Source organism: Echiichthys vipera (genome assembly GCF_963691815.1).
Source record: "Echiichthys vipera genome assembly, chromosome: X".
In the NCBI taxonomy this organism is placed as follows: Eukaryota; Metazoa; Chordata; class Actinopteri; order Perciformes; family Trachinidae; genus Echiichthys; species Echiichthys vipera.
In genome coordinates, this window is record NC_139825.1 from 45,561,779 (window position 1) to 45,576,135 (window position 14,357).

At 43.0% G+C, this 14,357-nt stretch overlaps 1 pseudogene across 1 annotated transcript in view; it reads left to right on the forward strand.

Annotated features, from left to right (window-relative positions):
* The first annotated feature begins 3,339 nt into the window (after window positions 1-3,339).
* The window catches only part of LOC310965897 (cyclin-D1-binding protein 1 homolog), a 29,983-nt pseudogene continuing 18,965 nt past the window's right edge, over window positions 3,340-14,357 (forward strand). Inside the window, exons 1-6 of the transcript in view lie at window positions 3,340-3,427; window positions 5,059-5,118; window positions 5,293-5,372; window positions 7,447-7,528; window positions 7,743-7,834; window positions 8,717-8,790. The product of the transcript in view is annotated as a cyclin-D1-binding protein 1 homolog (transcript). The remainder of the gene's footprint in view (window positions 3,428-5,058; window positions 5,119-5,292; window positions 5,373-7,446; window positions 7,529-7,742; window positions 7,835-8,716; window positions 8,791-14,357) is intronic.

Genomic DNA, 14,357 nt, shown 5'->3' on the forward strand with positions numbered 1-14,357 from the left:
GAAAATATGCGATAGTTTGAAACTGCAACTGTACAATTGTCCTGTGGAGAGCGTGTCTTGTTTTAAATTCCTGGGTGTGTTGTTTGACACTAGACTAACGTGGAGAATTCATATCTCCAGGGTTGTAGATAAGTGTAAAACTGTTCTGAATTTAATGAGGTGTCTTACTGGGAAAGAGTGGGGAGCTGATTTGGCCTCTTTGAAATTGATTTATGTATACTTGATCAGGGCGAGGATTGAGTATAGGTGTTTGGTGTGTGCCTCTGCGGCGGCATCCGTGCTGGCCAAGCTTGATGTAGTTCAGGCTACTGCCTTGAGACTATGTACTGGAGCTGTGCGGTCCTCTTCTGTGTGCGCCTTGCAAGTGATTACTGGGGAAATGCCTCTTGGGCTGAGGAGAAGACAGCTGCAGGCCAACTACTGGGTGAATCTGATGGGTCAGCGGCCTGATCATTCAGTGAGAAATGTTATTGAGCCAAGTTGGGAGAGTGTGGTGGCAGATTTGTCGAGTTTTGGGTGGACTGGAGAATCTGTGGCGCGAGAAATGAATGTGCTACATCGCTCTTTTTGCTCAGCAGTAATATGGCCTGTGATTCCTGTGTGGCAGCTACATGTTCCAGATATTGACATTACACTACTTGAAATGAAGGAGAAGGACCCTGAGGTGGAGTTAGTGTATAGTTTTCACTGTCATACAGAAGAAAGATATCATGACTGGGTTTTAATATTTACTGATGGATCGAAGAATCAGGAGTCAGGGGTTACTGGAGCAGCCTTTTTTGTTCCGAAAATGAATGTTTCTGGCTCAAAGAGGACGTCTGATTCGTTGCATGTGTTTACAGTTGAGCTATATGCCATCTTGATGGCTGTGCAGTGGGCGGATCAACTACAAGATAGGAAGGTTCTAATATGCAGTGACTCTGTGTCTGCAGTCAAAAGCCTTGGGAAGGGAATGTCAAAGGGGCGGCAGGATATTGTGTATGACATACTATTGGCACTCAATAATGTATGCATAAAGGGAGTGAAAGTGTCATTTTTATGGGTACCTGCCCATGTGGGAATCAGATGGAATGAGAAGGTGGATGCGTTGGCCAAGGAAGCGACTCGAAAAGGAGCCATAGATGTTCCTCTGACACTGTCCAAGTCTGAAGGAAAGAGTATTGTGTGGCAGAATTCTCTTATTAAGTGGCAACAGCTTTGGGATCAAGACACAAAGGGCAGACATCTATATTCCATTATTGGTAATGTTTCTGGCTCAGGTATGGCTTACACTAGTGGTAAGCGTAAGTGTTGGCTGTGTCAGTGAGGGGAAGGAGGAGGAATACAGGGGCGTTGTGGACTCCTTTGTCGACTGGTGTGCAGCTAATCACCTGATTCTAAACGCCACCAAGACAAAGGAGCTAGTGGTGGATTTCCGCAGGAGTAAATCTGCCCCCACACCCATCTCCATCAACGGACTGACTGTGGATGTTGTCCAGGATTACAAATATCTTGGAGTACACATGGACAACAAACTGGACTTTTCCAAGAACACTGAGGCTGTATACAAGAAGGGCCAGAGTCGCCTCTATTTCCTGAGGAGGCTCCGGTCGTTCAATGTTTGTAACACCATGCTGAGGATGTTCTACCAGTCAGTGGTAGCCAGTGCCATCTTCTTTGCTGTTGTGTGCTGGGGCAGCAGACTGAGGGCAGCAGACGCAAAGAGGATCAGTAAGATCATCAGGAAGGCTGGCTCCGTCCTGGGGGTCACACTGGACTCTTTGGTGGCGGTGTCTGAGAGGAGGATGCTGTCTAAACTGCACAGCATCCTGGACAATAACTCTCACCCTCTCCACCAGCTGCTGACCTCCAGCAAAAGCACATTCAGCCACAGACTCATTCTCCCCCGGTGTAATACTGAACGCCGGAGGAAGTCTTTTCTTCCGGCGGCCATCAAACTTTATAATTCATCTCCCCCCAGTCAGGTAAGGAACAGTGGAGACACTGTATCCTGAAAATGTCACTTTGTCACTATTTACCATCACTGCATCACTTTATTCAGTTGTACTTTATTCAGTTGTACTGTCACTTACTTCAGTAAGTAATGCTGCTATTCGACACTGTCACTTATATCACCACTACATCACTTTATTTATTTATTAATGGTTTACTGTAACTATCTGCTGATATACTTACTGTGCTTTAGGACATGCTGCTACATTTCACTGTGGTTTACTGTAACTTACTTAAGTACGAAATGCTGCTACGCTCCACTGTGCCATACTGTCACTTAGTTCTGTAGGACATGCTGCTACATTTTTAACATTTTTAACACTTATAACTTATCGCTCCTTCTCACTTATTTAGTTTGTACTTATTTTATTTCAATCTGCTGCTAAACTGCACGCTGTGTATTGTTGTATATTGTATATACCTACGCTTAACCACGACATCTGTTGCACTCTGTCACACTTGGTTCATTGCTTGATTTATCTGACGTTAGCTTTATTTTGATTTGATTTATGTTTTTATGCTTATTGTCACTCTGATCCTTTTCCGCCTTTGTATGAAACTGTTGCACAATAATTTCCCTCGGGATAAATAAAGCTTCTTGAATCTTGAATCTTGAATCTTGAGGAGGTGATCATTGCGAGACTGAGAGTAGGCCATACATGTCTCAATAGCACATTGTGTGTTTTGGGAAAGCACCAGGACGGACTGTGTTCTTGTCAGCAGAGGGAGACTGTTGAACACGTATTGCTATTTTGCAGGAAGTATGAACCCTGTAGACAAGACTTGTTCAGGCACCTAAGGCAATGTGGGATGAAGGAAGTTTCCTTAAAAAGCGTACTTGATGTGGGAACAACTGGGGAGGGAAAGCGTCACTTTTTAAAATTTTTATTTGACACTGGACTTTATGGGAGAATCTAATTCTGTGGGACATTAGTCATTAATTAGCTAGGTAGCGAACACGGCTTTTGTTTTTCTTTATTCGTAACGTCATAAGAATAGTAACTTACCTTATCAACTGCAGCCATTTCCTCTTCTCTCTTTCATCGCAAGGGAAGCGGAAGAATGGCAGCTGAATACCAGCAGTTTTTTTTAACTCTGATCTGTTCAAGCAACAGGGGACACAGCACTGGGGCATGTTGAAAAGGCGCGCCTCAGCCACCAGCGTGGACCCGGAAGCAGTATTAGCGGACGTTGCTACGTCACGACTTAACAAGCGGATAGGAGGCAGCAATGCAACATCATGGATGCCAGCTGCCGTAAAACTCCATAGAAGAAGAAGAAGAACATCCGGTTCTTCTGTAGTTCCACAACAACTCGATCAAGCTGTTAAAAAACACTTTTGGTGACATGAGTGCTGAAAATAGTGTTGGAAATGTGTCTATACCTTTACAAAATCTTCTGAACTCAATCCAATGCGCCAGAGACCGAGTCAGGGGTAAATATGACACGTTAGATACGACGCAGCACAAATAACGTTAGTTAACGGTTAGCATTTAGCCGAGCTACTACGCATGCTAGCGTATGTCAAGCTAAACGTGCCAACGTGCTGGTTTTAGCACAATATGTGAGTTTATTAGGTTAAAAGGTCACTGACACGCAGTCAACAGTCTTCTTTTAAAAAGGGTTTCATGCTCAGCTTTTATAAAAATGGTTTCAGAGATTGAGTATTTAAAAATATGAACATTTTGGAGGGTTGTGTCAGTTGTGTGGTGCTGTTTTCTTTTTCTGCTGCGAGGTGTTTTTATAGACAATCATCCCTCACTGATTTAAACTGGATATGGGTCAAATTAAATCTCTTAAATTAAAAGCTCAACAGCACAAACTGCAGCCTCCAAAATGACCATAAAGTTGATCAACACCTCTTTAAACTATCACTTGTTTTTTTGAATGGCAGCTGATGTTGCATTTCAAGTTTGAGTGTAAATTCAATACAATCTGCTGTCAAAGTAAAGGCAGATTTATATTATTTCATTATATATATATATATATATATATATATATATATATATATATATTATATATATAATAATAATAATTCATGGGCGTCTTTCTGTGCATTTGAGGTCACCTTATAAAATTAAACAATAAACCACTAAGTCATACTCATAAAGCAGTCGTAGTCATCAGACAATAAAATGTACATAATACTAGTGATACACTGATACATCAGCTGTCGGATATCGGCTGATATTTGCGTTTCTTACGCGTATCAGCATCGGCCGATGCGGGCTGCTGCGTGCGCCAATAGTTTTTTCCCAGCATTATTTACAGACAGGCGTCCCCAGGCAGCTCCGTGTTGCCTTTTTTAAGTTCAATAAATGTTCCTCTTTCTAAATTGAGACTTTTAACATTTGTTATCGGCTGCAGTAGCTCTGTCCGTAGGTGACTCGGATGGTAACCGGAGGGTTGCCGATTCGAGTCCCTTTGTGGACCATGAAAGGAGCGTGGACTGGTGGCTGGAGAGGTGCCAGTTCATCTCCTGGGCATTGCTAAGGTGCTGTTGAGCAAGACACCGAACCCCCAACTGCTCGGGGCGCTGAGCCATTGGCAGCCCCCTCGCTCTGACATCTCTCCATTGATTGCATGTATAAAGGTTCTGTTTGTGCATGTGTGTGTATTTCAGGTCTGTGTGTGTGTGTAACATGTAATACCATAGTGAAAAAATTTAATTCCCCTTTGCGGCATTAATAAAGTAATTCTTCTTCTTCTTCTTATCATCGTTTTATAATTTTAAGATGGAAATTGAGGGAGCAAAAGTAGTATCGGCTCCAAATATTAGAGCGGTGACTGTTATGGATTAAAAAAACAGATGGGAATGTCTGTTTTTGTTTAGATAGATAGATATATAACTTTATTTATCCCAGAGGGGAAATTAGGTTTATTCCAATTAAGTAAATGCGTAACACGATCTTTCACCCATCCCTTTTTTCATACATTGTGACATTTTAACTATGAAAACAGTCATTAAATAAACACGTTTTGTTGTTTTTCACTTTGGCATTTGTGTATAGTATTTTTCCAGGACTAGTAAAGTTATGCTTAACCGAATGTTAATTTTCCCCGCAGACGGAGAGCCAAAAGAGTCAGATGAAGCGTTCAACCTCTCCACCTTCTGGGACACTCTGAGTTGAGTATAGTTTATCACGACCGTCGTCCGTCAGTAATCCCTCATGAATAGCAACACTTACCATCTTGTTACCTCAGATGTTTTGTTATGTTCCCAGACATTATGTCATATTTTAAAAATGCATTTTCATATTTTTTATATCAAACAACGTAAATGTCTCTTCTGTCCTCCAGACCAGGCAGTGAAGGCAGTGTCCCAGAAGGCCACTGAACTCTGCCTCGCCTTCTCTAAATCCCCACTGCCTTCACAACAGGTCAGTCTATTTTTAAGACCATAATTTTTGCTTTGCTGAGATAATATTGGACCGCTTATGATCCTCAACAGGACACCTTGATAAAAGCAACAGGTTTAATACTCTGGGTAGGTTTGATCAAAGGTTTATTAATCACAACACAGGTCTTTCACCAGAAAATGAGCTAAACTTGAATAATACTCTTATTATATACAATAGGGGTGACCCCGAATAATTGACTATTCGACAATTCGCTCTGAGGAGCTCCATTCAACTTCCAATCTCACATTTGAATCGTCGCAAAATGTGGTTATGAAACAATGGATTATTCCCTTCTGGCTCTGGGGGTGCTGAATGTCTGATTTTACATATAGATGTTTGGTTTCTCCCAAAAAAACAATGAGAAATAACCTATTTGGGTATAAATATAAGCCTATTAATAAGTTCTGTTGCTACAAATGTGAAAATAACTCATGAGCTTTTAATCTGTCTCCTTAGTGTGCAGGAATAACCCCCTCCCCCTCTTAAACTAAGTTGTACTTTCCAGGTTTCGACTCCGTCAAAGCGCATCTTGGTTGGGCTTTAAAAATTATCTGGGTGTCAAAAATAACACAATCTCTTACTGTTTAATCATCAGCATCATTTCATTTGAATATCTGCCCATTTTTTTCCATTATAGACATTCAATCCGACACAGTCTGACACAGCCCTGTGAAAGTAAAACTACAGTTCTTAGTGTACCGCTTGTCAGTGTTTCCCACAGAGCAGCAATGTGTGGTGCAGGTCCGTACGGAGACCCTTTTAGGGGCAGGGGCTCTGACCTCTCCCCTGTGCAGACTCTGACAACAAATATGTGTACTGCTTTTATCTGGATCATAATGTGCATATATTCATAACAAGGTGTCTGTGGGTGCAATAAAGATATATCTTTTTTTTAAACTTCAGTGTTTCTTGGAACTGAATAATCACACGTATTTGAAGTTTGTAGCGTGTTTAAGGGCGCACTCACACTGTCCTTCCGCACCGGGCCAAAACAGGTTTTGCGGGTTAAGCCTAGTGCGTTTGACCAGTGTGAGTGCAACCGCTCCGCGCATAACTGCGGCCAGCTGGCCGTCCACGGCCCGTCTGACGCACAAAAACTCTGAGGTCTACGGAAAGATTTGTAAACAAAGTGAAGCATCGCGATGACGTCATCAATGCGTGTGACGTGCTACGGTGTGATGACGTATGGACAGCAAGAAGCATTTGCGCGAGGCCCAGGTAGTGTGAATAAAAACGGGCCTGGGGTGCTGGGGGAGAGGGAGGGGGGAGAAGTACCCTAAAGCCCGGGGCGCGGTACGGACGGACAGTGTGAGTGCGCCCTAAGACATCTATTAGGCTTTACTTGTATATATTTATGTGGGACACATTAAAGCCACCCAGTCCCTTTGATCTGCAGAAATACCTTTTTATTTGACATAAATATCTTTTTGGCACCATGACGGACATGACAGAGCTTTTCTTTTGCTTTATTATCGTGTTTGTTTGGATAATCTTTAACCAGGTGCCTGACAACAGTAACAGTAACAACGATAACAATACTGCAGCTGGACCAGAAGCCTGTTATTAAACACAGTTTAACAAGACTGATCAGTAGGGATGTAAGGAAACACCGGCTCAACTCACGATTGGATTCAATTCACAATACTGAGTTCACAATATGATGTTTTTAACAAAAAGTGATAAAATCTACAAAATATATCGGCTATTCTCTCTACGCTTTTCCTTTTCAGATTTAAGAATCATTATTTCTGAGGTATAAACTGCAAAACAGTGCATATTTCATTTTATTTCTAAAAGTTAAACTGAACACAAAGAAACCAAGTAGTTAGGAATGTACATGTCCCGGGGGGACACATCCAACTGGTTGACGTTTACCTCCGAGGCGAAGTGAGGGCCAGCAGCTAGCTGTCACTCAAGAATCCGCGCCCCTAATAATTCATAAACTTTTAAGGGAAATTATTGTGCAACAGTTGCAGTACAAAATAGGAAAACGTGCAAATATCACTAAGCTCTTGAATTGTCACAGAAACCTAATTTCTCTTTCCTTCTGCAGGACGGAGAGAAGATAGCAGATGCCACCCTGAAGAGTGTCCTGACTCTGTCCACAGTGTATTACTGGCTACCTAAGAGCCAAGGTAACGCCACGAGACACTCCAGGACTTAGCTTTAGTCAAATAGTCAGTTCAGAACAACAATATGGACCATCACAGGATGTTAAACCTCTCACAGATTCAATTTGATATTGCGTATTCAAGAGCATGCTGCCCAAAGCTTGTTGTGTCTGCTCTTTCAGATTTAGTAGAAATTGATCACTTTGTGTCCTGACGGTGTCTTGTCTTCTGTCCTCAGGTGTCATTTTGCGTCGTCAGAGACGCCACAGTTGAGGTTGTGGGGGGAGTGGCACAGCTGCTGGAGGTCATACTGAACTCACCGCTACAGAGGTACATGCACACACGAATACAGAGTACATCTAAGATAGCATAGTAAGTATTGTATTAGTATGTAACAACTAAATGATAGCCTTTTGTATGACAATTAATGCCCGGGCACACATACATGCCCATAGAAGGTAAGACGATTCGACACGGTGGTGTGGTGGTCAGCACTGTCGCCTCAAAACTGGTTGGAATCCTGGCTGGGGCCCTTCTGTGTGGAGTTTGCATGTTCTCCCCGTGTCTGCGTGGGTTTTCTCTGGGTTCTCCGGTTTCCTCCCACAGTCCAAAGACGTGCAGGTGTTAGGTTACTTGATGAGTCTAAATCACCCGTAGGTGTGAGTGGTTGTCTGTCTCTGTTCGTCTCTATGTGCCCTGCGATACACTGGCGTCCTGTCCAGGGTGGACCCCGCCTCACGCCCGATGTCAGCTGGGATCGGTTCCAGCCCCCCCGCGACCCCGACAGGGACAAGCGGTTGAAGATGAATGAATGAATGTTTTACAGCAAGTAGATTTAATGTTACTAACTTGATGGCGGCTGTGGCACAGAGTCCATTTAACATTGACACTGATGACACTCAAAAAAAATACCCTCTAATGTTGGGCTGCTAAATGATTCGAGTTACGTTTTCAATTCATAGACTGTAAATAACAATGGATGGCTGTACAGCTTCCCAAAGGTTCAGCCAAACCGTGGTTGCAGGATATTTCTGGCATCACTTTTGTACAATGAGAGGAAGCGGAGTCGGGTTTTACTTGCGTTGACTTTATTTATATGACATTTGGGCTGTCAAATGAGTATTGCATTTTCTATTTTTACAACAACCCCAACACTATGTCCTGTCTGTCTTCTTCTCTTCCTCCTCGTCTTCTTCCTCTACTCCCCTCTAGTCTCTCTCAGGAGCAGTTAACGTCAACAGGAAATGTGTGGTTTGCCTGCGACCACTTTGCACAGTTGCCACAAGGTCAGTGGACTCGTCAGGATTTTTAAAAAGAAAAAAAATGTAAAGATATAAACTGGATCTGTTCTTAAATTATATTTTATTTTAAAATAACAGTTGCAGATTGGTGCTGCAGCTGCTGTGGTATTACTGGCAGCCTGCAGGTGGTGCTATTGTACTGAAACTCCCACTACACTTTTCTATTTATCTGTATAATATAGTGCTTTAGGGCGCACTCACACTGTCCTTCAAAAACAGGGCCAAAACAGGTTTTTCGGGTCAAGCCTAGTGCGTTTGACCGGTGTGAGTTCAACCGCTCCGCGCATAACTGCGGCCAGCTGGCAGTCCGAGGCCCGTCCGAGAGAGGTGGGCCTTTGTAGAGCGCGTTTGCACATGTAGGAGCACGAGCGTGCGCACGTGTACGAGCATGAGCACGACGCCTACAACAGTTCTGACGTCATTTCTGTGCGCCTGTTAGGACATAGAAAATAGAAGGACGGACCATGCGTGGACATTTAACAACAACAACAATGGCGGTGAAAGGTTCACGTTGGTGTGATGCGGAGGTGGAGTGTTTACTGCAGATTTGGTCGATGAAAAGATTCAAAAACAGTCGACAAGACGCACAAAAACTCTTAGGTCTATGGAAAGATTTGTAAACAAAGCGACGCATCGCGATGACGTCAATCAATGCGTGTGACGTGTTACAGCGTGATGACGTATGGACAGCAAGAAGCATTTGCGCGAGGCCCAGGTAGAGTGAGTACAAAAGGGCCTGGGGCGCGGGGGGAGAGGGAGGGGGGACAAGTACCCTAAAGCCTGGGTCGCGGTGCGGAAGGACAGTGTGAGTGCGCCCTAAGTGTGTGCAATTGTAAAGATAAAGCATGTTTCGAAATGTTTACAAAAAACTGTTTGGATTGAATGATAAATGCGTCAGGAAAAGGAAACATTATGCCTCAGAATCTTAAGGAGCAAGTAAGAATTAGCTTAAGTTAAATGCATGACTAGACTCCAGGAATAATGGGGGAGAGGACTGTGGTAGATGGATGAATTTGTCTAGGTCCTGGAGAGGATGATTAGCAACGACTTAAAGTAATGAGGAAGAGACAAATGACAAACGGCACACTTGGGAATACTGGAAGGAGGGTTAGAGATGCGGGGCGTGTGGAAGGTAAAAAGAAGAGAGAAATCAGGAAGCATTGACAGAGATGGAGGAAAGCATTATAGTCATGGAAGTTAAGACAGATTTTGTTAAAGATAAATTGAGGTAAAGATAAAAAAAGCAGTAAAATAAACAAACTGGTGAGGGGGTGTACAATGAGTTAGCAAGACTGATAGCATGACGTTATTTTTTACTTATCATCGATCAGCCCAGTAACTATCGATTTGCATAATGGGCTACTCAAATTATGTAGGTTACCCACAGTCTATGACACTTCCAGAGGGGAAAATACCCAATTCAACTCAGCATGTAAATGCTTAGAGCCTGTGCCAGGGCAACCATAGGCAAGCAGCAAGACACCCCTCCCTACAGCAGATGAAGGAAATTGGCGGTGAGGACACCCCACTAGTGGGCCCGAGGAACGAGGTGGAGGTCAATGGGATGAAGTGCAAAGCTCTCCTAGATTCTGGCTCTCAGATAACCATCATTACTCATATATACTATATATGCTAGTATTTAAACTGAGAATACACGTTGTGCTTTCTGCACAGTCGCAGTGTTTTAGCATAAAAAAGGACATGGCATATCCAGTTTCAATCGGACTGTTCAATGCCAACAGGCACTGAAGAACGCGGCACACACCAACAGCTTATATAACGTTAGCCTACCAATGGAGGCACGGCTATCTCAGATTTCGGTTATTGCTGTCAGCTAACTATAGCCTCTTTGTTCTAGCAGTCAGTGTCACGTTACTTCTTCAGCTGCTTATTTTCCTGTCATGCAGAAATACAGACAGTGCCACTCTTCATTATAACCCACTTTGTTTTCGGAGGATGAATTTTCCTTAAATCCTGTCAGCAGATTTCAAGCATACTGCTGCCCCCTATTGACGAAGGTTATCAAGTGCAGTCACCCCTACTTACTGCCGCAATGGCCCTGTCGTGGAGCGACAGGGTTGGATGAAAGAAGAAACATCTGTAAAACACAACCCAGAGTCCCAGGGTTATAGAGAGGCAGCTGGACATTTGAGTTAAAGTTGGAAGACAGTCAGTTGGACACTAGCATCTCACACAGTGCTCCGCTGTGTCGGTATCACACGGCCACTCTACTTATCAACCTCCTCCATCACTGAGCAACCATCACCAAGGTGACACTGTGAAGCTGCCACAGCCATACCCTTGGAGACTGTCACTATGGTAACATGGCGTTGTGTCAGCAATGCCAACAAGGCATGGTGCAGGGGAAAGGTTGGTTGGAGGGTATAATCTCAGGATTAAATTGTTAGATAAAAAAGCAGTTCATTAAAAAAAAGATGATAGAAAAAGTTAAGAAATCAACAACTCTGTCAGGTATCAAATATGTACCTTTGATTTTCTGGCAGATGTAGGACGGCACGCTGGCATCAGGGCCAAATTCTACAAAGTAGATGAGTGTTGACTTTAACTCTGCTTGTGTCAACAATCGATGTCTCTACAGGGCTTAAATCTTTGCTTCGTCTGTGTGTTTAAGAGTGTGACAGATGGTATTTGCCAGTCTACCAGTCAACAGCAACAAATCAGAACAGTCTTAATACTGTAGTATTGAGGCAACACAAGTTCGCACACAAGCACATCACTGATATGCTGTTTACTTTACCGATCTAGTTTTAACTGGTTATGTTACCAGTTACAAGCCTGAACTACCCGGACATGTTGCCAGTCACACTCACACCTATGGGCGATGGAGAGACAGCATCCTAAATTGATTGTCTTCGGACTGTGGGAGGAAGTTGGCTCCAAAGAAAACCCACATTGAGAACATACAGAGGGGCACACTGAGCACTGCATCACCATGGTGCCGAAGTTACAACATCTAGGCGGATACAAAATGTAGTATTAAAACAGAAAACAAAAATAAAGCTGAAAACTACTGACATTAAATTCATATTTGATGATTCATACTGCTGGTTGGCTAATTACATGAACCAATTACACCCCAGAACATTAGTCAAACCCAGGTTTCTAGCTCCAATAGTCAAGACTGCAGACAAAAGCAGTCAGGGACACTGCAACATTTCCGGCAAAAACTCATTTAAGATGCTTGAAACTAGATTATTTGTATTGTAGGGACACGGCAAATGCATAGATGTGTTGATATAGAAATAGCCACATATATCTCTATATCAATGTAAAGGTCACGTTCTCTGTCTGAACAGTTTTTTTTTTTTTTGATCAAATTTTTATTATGATTTTTGTTATAACAGAATTACAAATCACGTAAAGTAGGGGAAAAAAAGGGAGGGGCAGGGGAGACAAGACTCGACAAACATGACACACACAACAGACAAACATAAAGATAAAACACAAGACAAAAACTAAAAATGAAACAAAAAAGGCTCTAGTGTCCCATCAAGTCTTTGATAGAGTCTGTTAGGTTACGCCAAAAGTCCAAAGTCTTTTCTGAAGCTCCATTGACTCTAGCTGTGGATAGTTCCATGAATATAACGTCTAAAAACGTGAGGCTCCAATGCCGCATTGAGAGGTCATGGGGTGGCTTCCACCGTGTAGCTACCATCTTCTTGGCAGCGGTTAGTCCAGCATAGATTCCCCTCTGAGTTACTCCAGCAACACCGAGAGGCGACAAGTCATTCAAAATCAAAACACCCATGTGAACAGGCACATTGACAGTGAACAAACGAGACAGACAAGATGCAACATCATTCCAAAACTGAGAGACAGGGCCACAGGCCCAGAACATGTGGAGAGAGGTGCCGTTGGATTGAGTTGGGCAAAACGTGCATAGAGGGTTATTGACTATTTTCATGTGGTGCATCCTTACAGGGGTCAGATAGGTTCTATGGATGAAGTTATAATGAATGTGTTGGTGATCAGGATTACGCGACACCTCTGAGATGCTGGACCAAACATCGTCCCAATCAAATTCTTCGCTTAGATCAGGACAGTCCCGTAACCAGACCTTTTCTATAGGAAGGCCAATATGTTTGGGTATGACCAAGAAGTGGTAAAGCCTAGATACCATACCTTTTGATGATGACTGACTAGTAAACAGTTTACGGATAGGATGAGTAGGCAAGGAACTTTGCCAGGGGACACCATATGCTTTGAGCGCAGATCTTAATTGTAAATAGAAAAAAAAGGTAGAACGTGGCAGATTGAATGTATTTTGTAAGTCAGAGAATGGTAACAAGCCAGAGTCACTGAATATATCCTTTAAATAATGAACCCCTCGTTGTTCCCAATGCGGTGCTGTTATAGGACTCCCACCTATCAGTAACGACTTATTGTGAAATACAGGGGAATGTGAGTGCCAGTTACAGTTTATGCGAGAAAACTTTTCTACTACCCGCCAGGTCCTGATGAGATAAGAGATGATGGGCCCAAATCTTAGTTGGCACTGCTTATTAGAAATATTAGAAAAGAGAACATCCTGTAATGGCCATGGTTTCGTCATAGCGCGTTCTAGAGTAAGCCAAGAAGCAGGCATGTCTGGATTAAGCCAAGTAAGGAAAGGTCTTAAAACAAAGGACCAAAAATACAGTTTAAAATCAGGAACAGCTAAACCACCATTTTCCTTTCCCCTCTGAAGGGTGGCCAGTTTAAGTCTCGGCCGTTTGCCTTTCCAGATGAAATTAGAAACGGCTGAATGTAATTTAGTCCAGTAGTCAATAGGAGGCGATAGAGGAAGCATGGAGCTGACAAAATTGATCCTGGGCAGGATGTTCATTTTAACAATTGAGGCACGGGCTTGGATAGACATAGGGAGAAGCACCCATTTTTCCATATCCTTCAAAACGTTATTTTGGGCTACTAAGTAATTGTGTTTAACAATCTTATTTAGGCAGGGGAAAATCTCAACACCAAGGTATTTAAATTGCTTGACGATCGGAATGCACGAAGAAATGTTGGAGTTGCAGGCGGCCTCATTCAAATGGAGGAGTGCAGATTTAGACCAATTGATTTTAAATCCTGACATTTTGCCATAATTCTCACAAATAGACAGAAGATGGGGGATGGATTGAGATGGATTTTCTAGATAGACCATGATATCATCTGCAAATAAAGAGAGATGATGACGTGTGTCATGCAGTGTTATAGGAGATACCAACTGGGACAGACGAACAGCTTGGGCAAGGGGTTCTAACGAGAGAACAAACAGTGCGGGGCTCAGAGGACAGCCCTGTCGTGAGGATCTAGAGACAGGAAACAGAGAAGAAAATGTACGCCCGGTTAAGACGCGTGCCGATGGATTAGAGTACATAACTTTAATCATCCCAATGAAAGATCGGCCAAAGCCCATCACCTCCAGCACAGACCATAGAAAGGGCCATTCCAATCTGTCGAACGCCTTCATGGCATCCAAAGATAGGAGTGACATTGGCGTATCGCATGACTCTGCAGCATCAATGATGTGCAGAAGACGTCTAACATTG